We start from the raw sequence: 16539 nt of genomic DNA on the forward strand, positions 1-16539 counted from the left end.
TTTAAACATAGTAAATTACCATTAAATATAGCATGATATTCTTTACCTGGAGGTTTTTATTTTCTTCCAAAGATTGTATAACACAGTAACATGCGTTTAAATCTAGATATAATGCATATCATATCTTTAAGATTACAATCTTTCATATATACATTTAGGTTTATACATTTAGGTTTCTCTCTATACATTAAAATTTTGCTTGTAGAATTCTTGTCTTCTTTCCCTTTCTCCTTCTCAGAGGAGATTTTATTGCACTATTCCCTATTCACAATGAATTTAGTTATTCCTATGCTTACTCAAAGAAAGATGCCCTGAACATCTAGTTCAAAGTCATACCTGATAGGGTGACTACATAATTTTTGTCTAAGCTGAGCCACTGTTGAGACTTAAGAGTGCTTTTGATAATTAGATGAAGACAGTAAGTGTGAACCAATGCTGTTCTAAGTAAACTGGGACATAAGTTCATCCATGTACAAGTTTTCCAACTCTATGTAAGCTAACTTGCCATAGTGGAAAGGTACATTCATAGCTCTCTCCCTTTCCTAAAGGTAGAATTTTATCATATCTAACGTTCCATCTTTTCTAGATATTCAATGAGGACATTTTACAAATTTGGCCTCTAGGGGCATACTGACCTAACTAGCTGCCTAGTGAACAGATACTGTGTGTACTATTAAGAAAAAAAAATTTGTTAACAATGATTTAATCCCTATTTATTGTATTCCTTTTTAATATTTATTACATTAATGAAAATATTTAACATATATTATACTTGTCATACAAAAAATAAAAATATAAAGAAAACAAATTAGTTGATTTATTTATTATTTTTTTTTTTAAAGATTTTATTTATTTATTTGACAGAGAGAGAGCACAAGTAGGCAGAGTGGTAGACAGAGGAAGAAGGAGAAGCAGGCTCCCTGCTGAGCAGGGAACCCAGTGCGGGGCTCGATCCCAGCACCCTGGGATCATGACCTGAGCCGAAGGCAGACGCTTGACGACTGAGCCACCCAGGCGCCCCTAGTTGATTTATTTCTAAAATTATTTTTGTGTTTAGAGTATAACTCTTCTGAGCACTTTTTAAATCAGTAATTGATACCTGTGTTTTCCCACACAGTATCATTGAGTTCATCATGAATATAGGTGATAAAACACTGTAAAAATAAAACATCAACAAAAAACTTTTATAACATAACAAAGTCAATGGAGTTGAGTTCTTAGGACAGCTTTGCAACTAAGAAGAATTAGGTGTGTTTTCAAACTGTATTTCATTGGTACATACCATCAATATGAAGTTCAAAACACATAAAGGTAGAAAAATGACTGCACTTTCATAACTACATTTGAGATCAAGATACACATTATTATGAACATGCAGAATCTACCTTTATGTTCCTTCTCAGTCATTACCCCCAAAGAGTGACAGTCTGTCTGACTTCTATTACCTGTTTGTGTATATATACAAGCACAGGTATATATATGTATGTTTACTTAAAGGAAATTATAGATATCATAGTAATTGCTCATAATTATACCTTTCAAAGTTTATGAGATGAATTTAAAAGTTGTAAACTATACCAGGGGTATTTTACTTAACCAATCATCTAGGTTGGATATTATGCAGTGATACAATATCATATCTTCTTTTATCTAGTTTTGTTAAATATTTTGTCCACAGGATTCTGCCATTCACGTGCATATAGCAAAAGTTCATTCCTTTTCATTGCTGTATGGTGTTCTTTACATGAATATATCATAATTTATTTGGGTGTTCTATTAATGGATATATGGGTGTTTCTGATGTGTGGCTAATCAGTTATTCTTTGAACTTCTTAAAGTCTTCTGAGCACATGTTCATATTTCCACATTAGTATATGAATTCTAGTTCCTAAACATTCTAATAGTAGTTATTGTGAATCACTTAATTATAGGCATTCTGTTGGTTGTAAAATGGTACTGAAAAGTATTTATTAGCACTCTTAAAGAAAGACAAAATCCATGGTTAAAGGCGGAAAATAAGTTCCAAATCATTGTCCTTGTATGTACTCTGGTAATACCTTTTATTATAAAGTTTATAATAGATAATTATTCATTGTGGGGGGCTGAACTGGGCATTGTAGGGTGTTTAGCAGCATCCTTGACCTCTACTACTAGATGCCAGTAATACTTGCCTTCTCCTTGCCTCCAAGCTTGACAACCACAAATCTCCTGTTTTTGCCAAATATCTCCTGGGAGGCAAAATTACCCAAGGTTAAGAACCACTGATCTAAAGCATTCAATCAACTTTATGTTCCACATCGGGAAAAACAAATCTTTTGAAATTTTATCTAGACATAATATCATGCCTCAGGCACATTCTAAAAAGGGAATAGTGGAAGACTCACCAGTTTTACACCCTGTTTATCAAGAAAAAGGAGTATATCTTAAAGATTTTAACCATGGCACATATCTTGAATATAAGTGATTTCACCAATGAGAATGTGTTTCTAATATACATTTTGTGTCTAACTTTCACCAAAGTGACACAGTTTCTGTTGTAACTGTAATTGTATATTTTTGGAAGGTGAAGGATCCTGAATCAATTTGTAATGAGCACTTCTGGAGTATTACTTTTCCAAATTAATGCTAAATGACCATTCTTGGAATATGCATTAATTATTAATATGGATTAGTAAAATCCATATTAATAATTAGTGTAAGTGCCCCATAAAGTAACCTAAAATAAGACATATCTAATATGACACTGTTTATTTAAAAGTAAATTACAGAAATCATAGTGATTGGTTATAATTATACCTCTCAAAGTCTATGAGAAGAATTTAAAAGTTGTAAACTATGCCAGAGATATTTTACTTAACCAATCAGCTAGGTTGGATATTAAGTTGTTTAGATGCTTTAGAATTATTTAGTAGCATAGTATTAAACATCTTGGCATCTCAACCTTACCTTTAATATAAGCATACAAGAATAACAATATTAATTTTGTGATCTGTAATGATTTTGTATTTTTATATAATAGTGTTACATTTCCTTTCCTACTTTTCACTCCATTTGTGATTTCAGTCTTCTATGCCTGACTAAATTAACCAGAGAATTGTTTAAAATTTTAAGGGAACAAACTACTACTAAAAGGAGATACTTGCGGTATCAATCTGTAATAGCCCAAAAATTAGATTTTAAGTAACAGTGTCTTCATCAAAATATCTCCAGGGAATATTTGCCTTCTCCCACTTCAAAGCAAATTGTTTTCCACAAATTATCTACTTTAATGACGTCTTTTCCTATTAGCAGAATCTTGTATGGTGTGTCTTTTTTAGTTTTTCCTCCTTGATGTTTTCCTGATGGTTCTACAACAATATGCAAATTATTTTTTCCTTCACTAATTTTGGATAAAATGGTGACCTCTAGAATGTCTTTTGCTAAAAATTGCTCTTGTATCTGACAGAACCATGGAATCCATGAAACTTTACAAGTAGCAAGTTAAATGAGCTCCTCTACCTTAGCAGCTGGAGTTTCAACATTCTACAATCCCATCTTAACACTTCTATAGATATAACTTCTCAGAGGTGTCTCTTCACACAGTAGGGACTTGTTCTGATACCAGGAGAGTTCATAAGCTTTTCATAAATCTCATAATTCATAAAATCTCGATAATCTCATAAGTTCATAGTGAATATATTTTGAACAGTAGTAGTGCTGAAATGATGGCACTCATTTTGAGATGAACTCTTTTTGTCAAAATATTGGATGTGCCATATTATGCTTATGTATTATTTTAGAACCATATTTTGTGGTTCTATAAAATTTTTCAAGTTGTTTTATTTTTTACTACTACATTTCTTCTACTATATTTGGCATATATATATTTGTGTTCTCCTTCATTATTGTTCTTGAAATTTCAAATAAATGATGTCTTCTATCATCTGTTATGTTTCATTTAGAAGGCTATAATTACATAAACACAGTAGTCAGAGGATTTTCTATTTAGAAGACAATAATTGCTTTCTCTTTAAGGTACCAGGGAGGCAGAATGCATGTATAGAAGGATAGCATTTATACAAAAGAGGAAATGTCAAACTTTCCTCCAAATTAGGAAATTGTTGTAATAGCTTCATTTTAAATATGGAGAGTTTATAACTGAAAGTTAAGAAAAACATGTTTTGAAGAGGACACACTTAAAATCATGTCTCAGATATTGCACTAGCAAGGGATGATATTGTCATGGACTAAATAACATGGACTAGCTTTCAAAAGACTAGTAGAGGGCGCCTGGGTGGCTCAGTTGGTTAAGCGACTGCCTTCGGCTCAGGTCATGATCCTGGAGTCCCGGGATCGAGTCCCGCATCGGGCTCCCTGCTCGGCAGGGAGTCTGCTCCTCCCTCTGACCCTCCCCCCTCTCATGCTCTCTCTCTATCTCATTCTCTCTCTCAAATAAATAAATAAAATATTAAAAAAAAAAAAAAAAAAAAAAAAAGACTAGTAGAATTCATTCTTAAGCAGAGTTTGTGCTACAGTTAAACCAAGTAGTTAAAATAATTTTGATAACTTTTTTCCTTTGGATTATAGTTAGCTCAACTATAACCTGAAGGAAAAAAGTTATCAAATCCAATCCTGTAATTAGCTCAACTGAATCTCATAAGTTGTGCCATAAGAAAAAAAAGAGGAACTTTGATTCTGTGCACACCAATATCAGAAAAGGCATAAATAATAAAAATTATAGAGTTTCAATCCTATTTTAAAGTTTTTACTTTTTAAAAATGGGTCAATGATAGTTCTATACTCCCATGATATCCGTAAGTATCAGTTAACAATAGCCAAACAGTGTTATGTAGCAAAATACCTCATTTAGTCTTCCTAACTACTTGACCAAGTACTTACAATTGCCCATTACTTACCCACTTACTTACCTTACCAGATATTAGTCAGGCTTATCTCCTCCCCACAGAGCCTTGAACTTTGGTTTGTTCCTAAGCTTAAATAAGCAGTAAGATATATAGCATCCTGTCCTTAACAACTTTTTCCAAGAATTCGCTGACCACAGAAACATTTTCTTAAACATCTAATCATCCTTTCTGTTCATCCCCACTAGTTGCTCCCTCCAGAACAAAGTTTCTCCTAAACCTGCTTACCTCTCCCTATTTTATTTATTTATTTTTTTTTTAAAGATTTTATTTATTTATTTATTTGAGAGAGAGAGAATGAGAAAGAGAGCACATGAGAGGGGAGAGGGTCAGAGGGAGAAGCAGACTCCCTGCCGAGCAGGGAGCCCGATGCGGGACTCGATCCAGGGACTCCAAGATCATGACCTGAGCCGAAGGCAGTCGCTTAACCAACTGAGCCACCCAGGCGCCCCTACCTCTCCCTATTTTAAAAAAAAGGCTTTTTCTGATTAATTTTGAGGTGCTTGCAGATCTTGTATCAGAGCATTCTCCCTCTTATGATATTCTTTTCAAAAAAGTTTCTTCTTACTAAAGTCCAGGTTTATTTTTTTATTTTTATTGTTTGGCATGCAAAAATATTTAGTCCAGGTTTATTTTTATTTGACAAACCAATGTTGTTATTATTCTCATTTTTACCAATTAAGAAACTGTGTATGGAAGAAGTAAAGGTAATTTAGCAAAGATTACATATATAATACGATTCATACTAGAGTGTTAACATATAGGTCTGTATTACACAAAATTCTCCCTTATAACATAGCCTTATATTATACTGCCTCAAATGTGATAACATTAGAAAGATGTGTACATGTTTAAAACCACAGTTTTTTTTTAAGCTTCTAATCTGTTTACCATCCATCCTCAGTTGTGGGAATGCATCTTGCTGAGCCACCTCTAAGTAGAATTATTAGGCACATATACTTTTTTGGCACTCGGCCACATGTTTGTCCTCAAAATATCAAGCTTAACTTTATATTTAAGCTGAAATCTACAGGTGAATCATGTGTTCAGGTATATGCCAAGCAATAGAAACCATATGCCCCTGTCTCCTGGTGGCCTGCCTGATTCCTCTGGGATACCCTATCCTCAGCTGGTGGGGTAGTTTGGATCTAGCCCATCATCTGGGGTCTCCTGCATGTCATCCCTCAGAACTCTGCAGTATGATCTAATAATAACTCTCCAGGAGTTGATTAAAACTTAACAGGGGGCTCTAAAAGGCAATTCTTAAACCCAAACGAATGCACCTGTGAGTTCTATCATCACTGGATAGACTTCCAGGAATTTGAGTAAATGAGACCCTTTAAAAATGTGGAACTTCAATTTGATCTGTTCAAAACTACCACAGAGGAATTTAAAAAAAAATATATATATATTGAATTATCTGTAGTCTTTGCTTAAGTATCTATCTGTAAATCCCATCACTTTGCAGTTTCATTATAGGATAAATGAATTAGTGCCCCCTAGATTTTTAGCTTACATAGAAACCAACAAAGGTGGCTTTTCTGATTTCCTACTTCCTTGTACAATTTTAGGAAAACTTATGATCCCCATTCCGGTTTTTGATCTTTAATGTATTTGACTACAAATGGATTTAGAATAAGTAACAAAAATTTCTTTAGAACAGTTCAAAAACTATGCTAGCTGATGAAATTATCAACCACATACTGTATAGTTCTCTATAAGTGTTATTTCCATGATATAACCCATATAATTGGTGGGACAAGCTTATTTTAGAATAAATTGGAGATTTGGGCACAAAAGAAGGGAGACCTATTCTGACAACAATATGAAAAATGATTCTGGAATTCTAAGTTTAAGGTGTTAGCTATGAGTATTGTGCCATAAAAAATAAGAGGAGTGAGAAGGCTACCTTTACTCTAGGATAAAGAGGCAATCACTGATGCATGGCTATGCACGACCATTAGCAATGGAAAATTACTTTTTCAGGTTATGTAGGAAAAAATAAATTGAGCATAATTTTATATTCAAGCTGAAATCTAAGAGCTGAATCATGTGCTCAGATGCATGTCATAGTAGTGTGCCCTTTTCTTCTGAAATATTTTATTGGTATCCTCCAGCATTTGTGCATTGTTGATGAACTATGGAATTATAAAATATCTGAAGTAAGAATGATGCTAAAATTAATATAAACAACTGAAGTGGAAAACAAAACAAGTTAAATAAAAAGAAAAGGGGAAAAGTGGGAAATGAAGCATTCAGTGGTGGGATTCCAGCTAATAAATAACTTTTAGACTGATTTTGTATCTATTTAAACAGATAATTTTTATTTTGCTAAATTTGACATAAATTTAGGATTTAAATCCTATCGTGAAAATAGAAAAGTATTAAATATATAAAATTTATTTTGTCTCAAGGAAAGAACAGAGACCTATTATAAATCTATATATCTATACATATATATTCTTTTTTAAAAAAATATATTTAGAGAAAGAGTGAGAGAGCATGAACAGGGGGAGGGGCAGAGGAAGAGGGAGAGAAAGAATCTCAAGCAGACTCCATGGAGCATGGAGCCTGACTGGGGCTCATTCTCACAATCCTGGGATCATGACCTGAGCCAAAACCAAGAGTCAGACCCTCAACCAATTGAGCCACCCATGTACCCCAAACCTGTATAATTCTATATATAATGTAGTATATGTTATTTTATAAGTTAAAAGTAAAATAGACTTGTAAGTTGAGAATCTAGCTTTTATCATGTTATTGTAGGAAATAACTTTTATTGGCAAAAGTTGTTATATGTTAAATATTGAGAAAAATAATGTATATGTTTTGTGATTATATTTTTGATTTTCCTTCCCTATTTTCAATATCTCCACTTTCCACAGTTTCCTCTTGTCTTTATGTACCCAATTTGGAAGCTATTTTACTCGAAAGACTAAAATATATAATGCATAGAAAATACTTAACCCATGGCCTAAAACATAGTGTTTGCTCAATAAATCAGAGTTATTAATAAGAGTGTATACTAGCTAACTTCCAAACTTCTTTAAGCCTCAACTCTGTATCTTCAGCTGAAGTGACTAAACACTTGATAGGTAAAACTAAAATCTTAAAGTAATTCTTGTAGAATAGGGGTGGATTGGGAGTGGGGGACTGATACCACATTAGCATCTTACTTCTTGTGTAGGTGGCCCAACAGTGCTTAAAGGAGCACAGATAGAAAACCACTACCTTGAGAAAGCAGACAGCAAGTTATCTTTTCAAAGCAAGACAGAAGAAATATTAAGCATGAACTGATATCAGTGTTTCGAATCTGTTACTAAAATGGACATAATTATTGCCAATCTTTTTATCATTTTAATCTGTCTCTTTCCTCTGTGGTCTGAAAACAGGCACTGCACTCCTTCCAAAATCATATATAAAATTTAAACTGGTTAAGATGATTTCTGGCATCATCTCTTTGGACTCAGATCCATGGCATTATTCTGGGTTAGCTGTGTTTGCTAAAAAGCCTCTGAATTTGCCTCAGTTGTTTCCTTTGGGCATCAAGACTTGACATAGATGTATACCCTAATGATACAGCCTAGAGCTTTTACAGACAGCATTTTCTCTTAAATGCAGCATGGAGGATGATAAAGTATCTTAGATGAATTCCTATTAAGCTTTTACTTTGGTTGTCTTTCATCTAAGGAGAAAGTAAAAAGATTGCAGAAAGTTATTTCTACCTGAGGTTTGTCCCACCCCATGGTATTTCTGGTCCAATGAGGGATTAGTTGCCTACTCAAGTGATTAAGTCTCTAATTTGGCAATTCTTGTTCTTTCTTTCTATGCTTTTTTTCTCTTACATTCCCTAGGCCTTTCTTAGGAATGGCTCCATTTACATTGAATCGGCTTTCTTTATGGAGGTTGGAGCTCCCAGTATCTTTTAAAAATATTTTACAGGCTATGTAGCTTTCTGCTAATTGATGCCTTACCCTTTTTCTAAACAGCCTTAAATATGTGGATCAAGCAAAAGCTAAAATATTCTGAATCTAATATTGAATAATTATACAGGAGTAACACCTTAACACTGTTTTTATGTGTATTAAAATAAGCTTACTATATGCAATATTCATAATTTAACAAGGAAATTACAGTTTATAAGATGCAAAATGTGCCTAATTGTTTTAAAGCATATTTGGAGTAAGCTATTGTTTCCTCAAATGCTTTAATTGATCAGTTAATGTCAATGGAACTGTCCCATATCAACATTGAGATTTGCTGGATGCACATTAGATAGGACTATAGTAGTCTGTGTTTGAGAATTAAGCCATGACCCTTCACTATAAGAAATTAAGATTTCTGCTGTAGAGATCAATCCAATGCTTATTAAACTATAGTGAACCAATTTAGAATTACCTGATTAAGTGATTGAATATGTTTCAAAAGCCACCTGCAAATGTCCTCTGTTTGTCAATCATTTTGATAAACTCTGAATATTTAAGAACCATTTGAAAGTTATTGAATTTCTGTATTCTGTAGTTAGCATTGGTGTATAACTACATGAATGATTTCATTTTGTTTACCTGTTATCTTATTTGTTAAATAGATATAATGAGGCATATGTGAGGGAATTCAGAATACTGATAAGAGAGAACAGATCAATAAGACAATGGGAGCAGACATTGTTTATTTTCCTTCTACCTCAAATTCCTAAAAATTGCATGCACATATATGTCATATGTACATGAATATGCATATACACACAAAACTCTTCTTTATATGTTACAATTACATATATACACTACATATAAATATATATATGACATACATAGTATGAAATCCATAACTGGCTTGAGAAACAAAAAATAGTCACCAAGAGAAAAAATATTGAAATTAATTCTAGAAAGACTAAATGTGGACTGTGGCCTTATTTGGAAATAGGGTCATTACAATTAGTTAAGGTGAAGTCATACTGGAGTAGGTTGGGCCCCTAATGTAATATGACTAGTGCCCTTTTATTTTTATTATTTATTTATTTTAAAGATTTTATTTATTTATTTGACAGAGAGAGACACAGCGAGAGAGGGAACACAAGCAGGGGGAGTGGGAGAGGGAGGAGCAGGCTTCCTGCTGAGCAGAGAGCCTGATGCGGGGCTCGATCCCAGGACCCTGGGATCATGACCTGAGCCGAAGGCAGACGCTTAACCACTGAGCCACCCAGGCACCCCTGACTAGTGCGCTTTTAAAGAGAGAAATTTTGGCACACATACACACACATAGACAGGCACACACAAATGCCATGAGAATATTGGAGTTATGATGTAATAATAAACCAAAAGACTACCAGAGGCTAGCAGATCTGAACATATCTTTCCCTAGTACCTTCAGAGGGAGCATGGCCCTGCTAACACCTTAATCTCAGACTTATCCTCCAGAACTGCAACATGATAAATATCTATTCTTTAAGCTACTCAGTTTGTGGTACTTTGGTATGGCAGCCCTATCAAACTAATGCAACTCTACAGACAAATATGATCAGTGGTCACATGTATAAATATTACAAATACCACCAGAGACAAATATCTGAGGATTGTCCCTCAAAATTTTAAGTGTTCAAAGTTAGATTGGCTAATATGGATGATTTTTCTCATTTCTATATTTTTGTATTTGAATGCTTCTAAAATGAGTATTTATTATCTCTTTGATTAGGAAATAATGCTTTTTTATTGTTATCCTATATAAGGAGATGTTACCAGACCATCTCAGAATTACCAGGATAAGTATACAACATGACATTTACTTGGAGCCAGTAAGGAAAATAGTAAAGCTTAAAATTCAGATAGTCTGAATAAAACATTGGCTTATTATTTATTAACTAGGTTATCTTGCTCAAATTAGTTAACTAGGCCTTATTTTCTTCATTTATAAAATGTCTATAAGAATGACTACAATGTATGATTGTTATTAATACTGAATTTAAAAATCTGTGTAAAACACAAATCCCAGTATGACTAAGTATGAAACCACTCAATAGAAGTCAAACAATGTGTAGTAGTATCATTATCGTTATTAAACAACACTTGTATAATACTGCCCTAATTTGCTTTATTTTGGTCTTAATATGTTAGTTCATATTATGCTGAACCTATGAAAACATTTTATTAGTGACTCTACATTCACATACTAGGAAAATCAACTTTACAAATCTTTGAAACATATTCATAACATCAACACCCAAAAAATTAATAATCCAATTAAAATGGGCAGAAGCCATGAATAGACATTTTTCCGAAGAAGACATACAGATGGCCAACAGACATATAAAAAGATGCTCAACACCAGTGATCATCAGGGAAATACAAACCAAACCACAATGATATATCACTTCACACCTGTCAGAATGGCTAAAATCAACAACACAAGAGAAAATAGGTGTCGATAAGGATGTGGAGAAAGAGGAACCCTCTTGCACACTTGGTGCAAATGCAAGCTGATGCAGCCACTTTGGAAAACAGTTGGAGGTTGCTCAAAAAGTTAAAAATAGAACTACCCTATGATCCAGCAATTGCACTACTAGGTATTTACCCAAAGAATACAAAAATGCTAATTCAAAGGGATACATGCACCCTGATGTTTATAGCACCATTATTTTTTTTTTTATTTTATTGTGTTATGTTAATCACCATACATTACATCATTAGTTTTTGATGTAGTGTTCCATGATTCATTGTTTGCATATAACACCCAGTGCCCCATTCAATACATGCCCTCATTAATACCCATCACCAGGCTAACCCATCCCCCCACTCCCCTCCCCTCTAGAACCCTCAGTTTGTTTCTCAGAGTCCATAGTCTCTCATGGTATGTCTCCCCCTCCAATTTCCCCCCCTTCATTTTTCCCTTCCTACTATCTTCTTTTTTTTTTTTTTTTGAACATATAATGTATTATTTGTTTCAGAGGTACAGGTCTGTGATTCAATAGTCCTACACAATTCACAGCACTCACCATAGCACATACCCTCCCCAATGTCTATCACCCAGCCACCCCATCCCTCCCACCCCCCACCACTCCAGCAACCCTCAGTTTGTTTCCTGAGATTAAGAATTCCTCATATGAGTGAGAGCATATGATACATGTCTTTCTCTGATTGACTTATTTCGCTCAGCATAATACCCTCCAGTTCCATCCACGTCGTTGCAAATGGCAAGATTTCATTCCTTTTGAGGGCTGCATAATATTCCATTGTATATATATACCACATCTTCTTTATCCATTCATCTGTTGATGGACATCTTGGTTCTTTCCATAGTTTGGCTATTGTGGATATTGCTGCTATAAACATTGGGGTGCATGTACCCTTTCAGATCACTACATTTGTATCTTTGGGGTAAATACCCAATAGTGCAATTGCTGGGTCATAGGGTAGCTCTATTTTCAACTTTTTGAGGAACTTCCATACTGTTTTCCAGAATGGCTGCACTAGCTTACATTCCACCAACAGTGTAGGAGGGTTCCCCTTTCTCCGCATCCTTGCCAACATCTGTTGTTTCCTGACTTATTAATTTTAGCCCATTATTAACAATAAACAAATTATAGAAAGAGCTCAAATGTCCATCAACTGATGAATGGATAAAGAAGAATACACACACACACACACGTGCACACACAAAGGAATATTACTCAGCCAGAAAAAGGAATGAAATCTTGCCATTTGCAATGACATTGATGAAGCTAGAGAGTATTATGCTAAGTGAAATAAGTCAGTCAGAGAAAGACAAATACCATATGATTTCACTCATATGTGGAATTTAAGAAACGAAACAGAGGAACATAGGGGAAAGAAAAGAGAGGCCTACCATAAAACAGAGTCTTAACTATAGAGAACAAACTAATGGTTACCAGAGGAGAGGGGATGTGAGTTGGGGGATGTGTTAAATAGGTGATAGGGATTAAGGAGTGCACTTGTGATGAGTACTGGGTATTTTATGAAAGTGTTGAATCACTATATTTTACACCTGAAACTAATATTACATTGTATGTTAACTGGAATTTAAATAAAAACTTAAAAAAACATATAGCAAAATTTACAGAAATCTAAACTTTAAAAAATTTTAAAATTTTAATGTACTTAATGTAAATTTTAAATGTATTCACAGTATTTCTAAGAGGTGTATTCATTATTTTAATAGTTACTGATTTTTTTGGCTATTACCTTAGCCCAAAGTGACGATATATGCCTTCATTAAATTTGGATCAATTTATGACCTCAAAAGACCCCTTGCAATTTCCCAACAATTCTTCCATATTTTCAGAGTCAATCTAATTTACCAGTCTGTGATGGCTGTTTCATAACTTTTTACTCCTTCAATTATAAGCAGTCCCTACTCTCTTCATCTTCACTAATGACCATCCTTATTATTTCACTGGAGAAAAAGAGAACTACCTTAACTTCCGACTTCCAAATGGACAGACTGGATCTGTCTATAGCCTTCTATTCCCTTTTCTCTCCTTATTACTATGCATGAACCACCTCTGCTCTTAACTAAGGCTAAACCTCCCACCTGTATCATGAATTCCATTTCTTCTCACCTATTCAAGGTATTTGCTCCCCAGATTATTCCTTGTATCTTCAAATTTTGACACTGGCTAAACCTTTCTTACTGGATATGTAATGTCTCCCATATTTAAATAATTTCTATATACTCCATGAAAATACTTGTTAAGTGAGTGAATGACTTAATTAATGGTTCCCAGGAGCATACCTCTATTTTGTTCATAATTATGAACATAATTTTATCACTTATCCCCCATTCCTTCTACTCTCTTTTCACAGAGCAACCAATCTTTGGAAAAGGAAACACAATTTTCCAGACTTTCATGCCCTTACTTCTAGAAAGGCTCCCAGTATGGTATTTAGCCTGAAGTAGAAGGGGGATAGTGTACATTAGTCTTCTTGAACAATTCCCTCTTAGTTGAATGTAAGGATTTTTCATTTCTGACAACATTTTTTACTGTGGACACAAATTCTAACAACAGATAAATCACCTGAGGATGATACAGATCATCCTTACTTTGCACAGTAGTGCAGAACAATAAAAATGCAAACTAAAGCTATGCAAAGTGATCATAATAATCAATGGGAAAACACACAATTGTCCATGAAGTAAAAAAAATATATATATTACCGGGGTGCCTGGGTGGCTCAGTCGGTTAAGTGTCTGCCTTTGGCTCAGGTCATGATCCTGGAGTCCCAGGACCAAGCCCCACATCTGGCTCCCTGCTCAGCGGGTGTCTGCTTCTCCCTCTCCCTCTGCCCCTCCTCCTGCTTGTGCTCTGTCTCTCTCTCTCTTTCTCAAGTAAATAAAATCTTTTACAAAATTATTAGAACATTAAAACATTCTTATTTGTACACATTTATAGAGAAGTGAAAAAGTAAAATTAATATATAGTTTACTGTAACTTAAAACATTAGAAGCATTTAAAATTAAAATGTTTTTTTCTTTGTAAAAATTTACCAAGAAGAGTTTGAACAATGCTTGTCTTTTCATTTTATACCTTACAGTACAGTCTATCCTTTATATGCATTGGAGAATTGTCATGATAATTTCTAAGTTCAGATCAGCTTTCAAAATTTTATCCTTAGAGCTTTAAATGTCATGAAATATCTCCAAGAGTTCCATTAGTGTTATTTTTTTTTAAATTTTTTTGCTGGTTTCACAACCTTTGAGACAGCTTCATCATTTTTGTCACAGCAACTTTTCTCTTTTAGGTTGATAAGTTCACCTTCACTAAATTCCTTTGGTGAAGACTAGAGTCTCTCAAACTGTAGCAATGCCAGCATTCCCATCATCTGCTCTTTCTTCTATAACTGCATTTAAATTCCATACAAATTTCATATCCAGCTTTATTACTTTTTGTTTTTTGGTCAAATTCCTCTTTTAGTTCTTAATTTTGGTAAACTGGCATGTGGGTTTATAACAGAGGATAAGGGGGTAGTACAACTACAACTTTTGCTGTTTGTGCATGAACTGAGCAACAGGACAGCAACCAATCATGGACAGACTTCAAAAGAAGTAATATAACTGGTCATTGATCATGATGGACATCTGTGATATGCATAGTGATTTGTGGACAGAAGAGCTAGTAGCAAAGTTTATCTTTCTGAAATTATTCACAATTAACATAGCCCAGTAGCCAAAATTTAAATAGTATTGTTGAGGTTCTAGCATTATTTAAACTGTGATAACACCCAAAGCCAATATTGCCTCCATTCAATTGTGTTCTTTTATACTTTTGAAAGTGTTTTTGCCGTAGGGATAATACTGAAAAGGTTGTAGCTACTTCATAATAAACCTAAGGCACATTGTACTCTCCCAACATTTCAACTAGTCACAAAAGGCAATGTTGTTTTTTGGGTTACAAAAGCATGTTCTCCTATGATGATATGTGTCTCCCTTTTCTACCATCCTACATAAAATCAATAGAGTTGTAAAGTGCAATATGGTATGCAATTTCCATATTTCTGTGCAACCTTATTACTCATTGCTGTGCATAAAGAAAACAAATGGTCACTAAAGGTGGCTGAAATTCAGGACTAGGGGATGATCCTAAATTGAGAGTTTAAGTCGTAGATCTATATTGATACAGTAAAAACTCTACAGTTCACCCTTATGAATGTTGGATTATTCACATACCATTAATTTTGTCATAGCATACCTACCTTTGCCATTATTGTTTTCAATTGAAATGTCAAGTAATCATAAGTCCAAAAATGGGCAGAAGGTAATCAAAATATATAGCTTAGTCATAAAATATCAACATTTAGAGTATTTATTGCCATTACCCCATACATTTGTCACCTTATTTGTTTTTGTTGGTATCAGATTATTAGATGGCTTTGAGCAATTTACTGTTTTTCCTCTTAGAATATAGGTTCCATAGTTTTGAAGGTAAGTAATCAATTTGTCTGAATCCCCAGAATGCTGTTTTTAGTCTCTTATTTTTTTTAACATTATAATCTTCCTCAGGCAGTAGGAAGAATAAGAGTTTTATTTTTTACCATCAGGCCACTGACTCCCCCCACACACAGACCTATTAAAAATATAAATTAAAAGGTAAATGCTTACCATTTGCTGCTGATTTAGAAAGGTTGTTCTTGGGATCCTTTGGAGGAAAAGGAGATATAAAAAGGGACATGATAGAACAAAGAAGAAAAGAAAAAGAGAAGTATGTAGTACAGTCAATTTCAAGTTGTTGGAATATTTTCAGAACAGAAAAAATGGAATTGAACCTGCTAATTTGGAAATACCAAAGCTCCTTCCCTCTTTGTCCACTACATTCTGGAAGTTTTGGCTATGGTAATGTAAACTGTGGGGTGTTTGTAAAGGGATAAACAGACAATGAAAACAGAGCCATTCTTGATTTTGACTAAAGGTCCACTGTGGAATAAGAGAAAAAGTTAGTCTTTCCCAAATATGGTCCTGAGTCAACTGGCTATGCCATAGGAAAGGTGAAATGAAACTTGACCTTTTCTCAAAGCATCCACAGCTAGTTCGTAATAAATTGTAGATGTGAAGTATTTAACATTATAGCTTATAGAAAAAATATAGAAAAGCAACCCTTGACATATGGCAATTCTTCTTAAACAGGATATAC

The sequence above is a fragment of the Phoca vitulina genome, unplaced genomic scaffold (genome assembly GCF_004348235.1).
Source record: "Phoca vitulina isolate PV1807 unplaced genomic scaffold, GSC_HSeal_1.0 scaffold18, whole genome shotgun sequence".
Taxonomy (NCBI): Eukaryota; Metazoa; Chordata; class Mammalia; order Carnivora; family Phocidae; genus Phoca; species Phoca vitulina.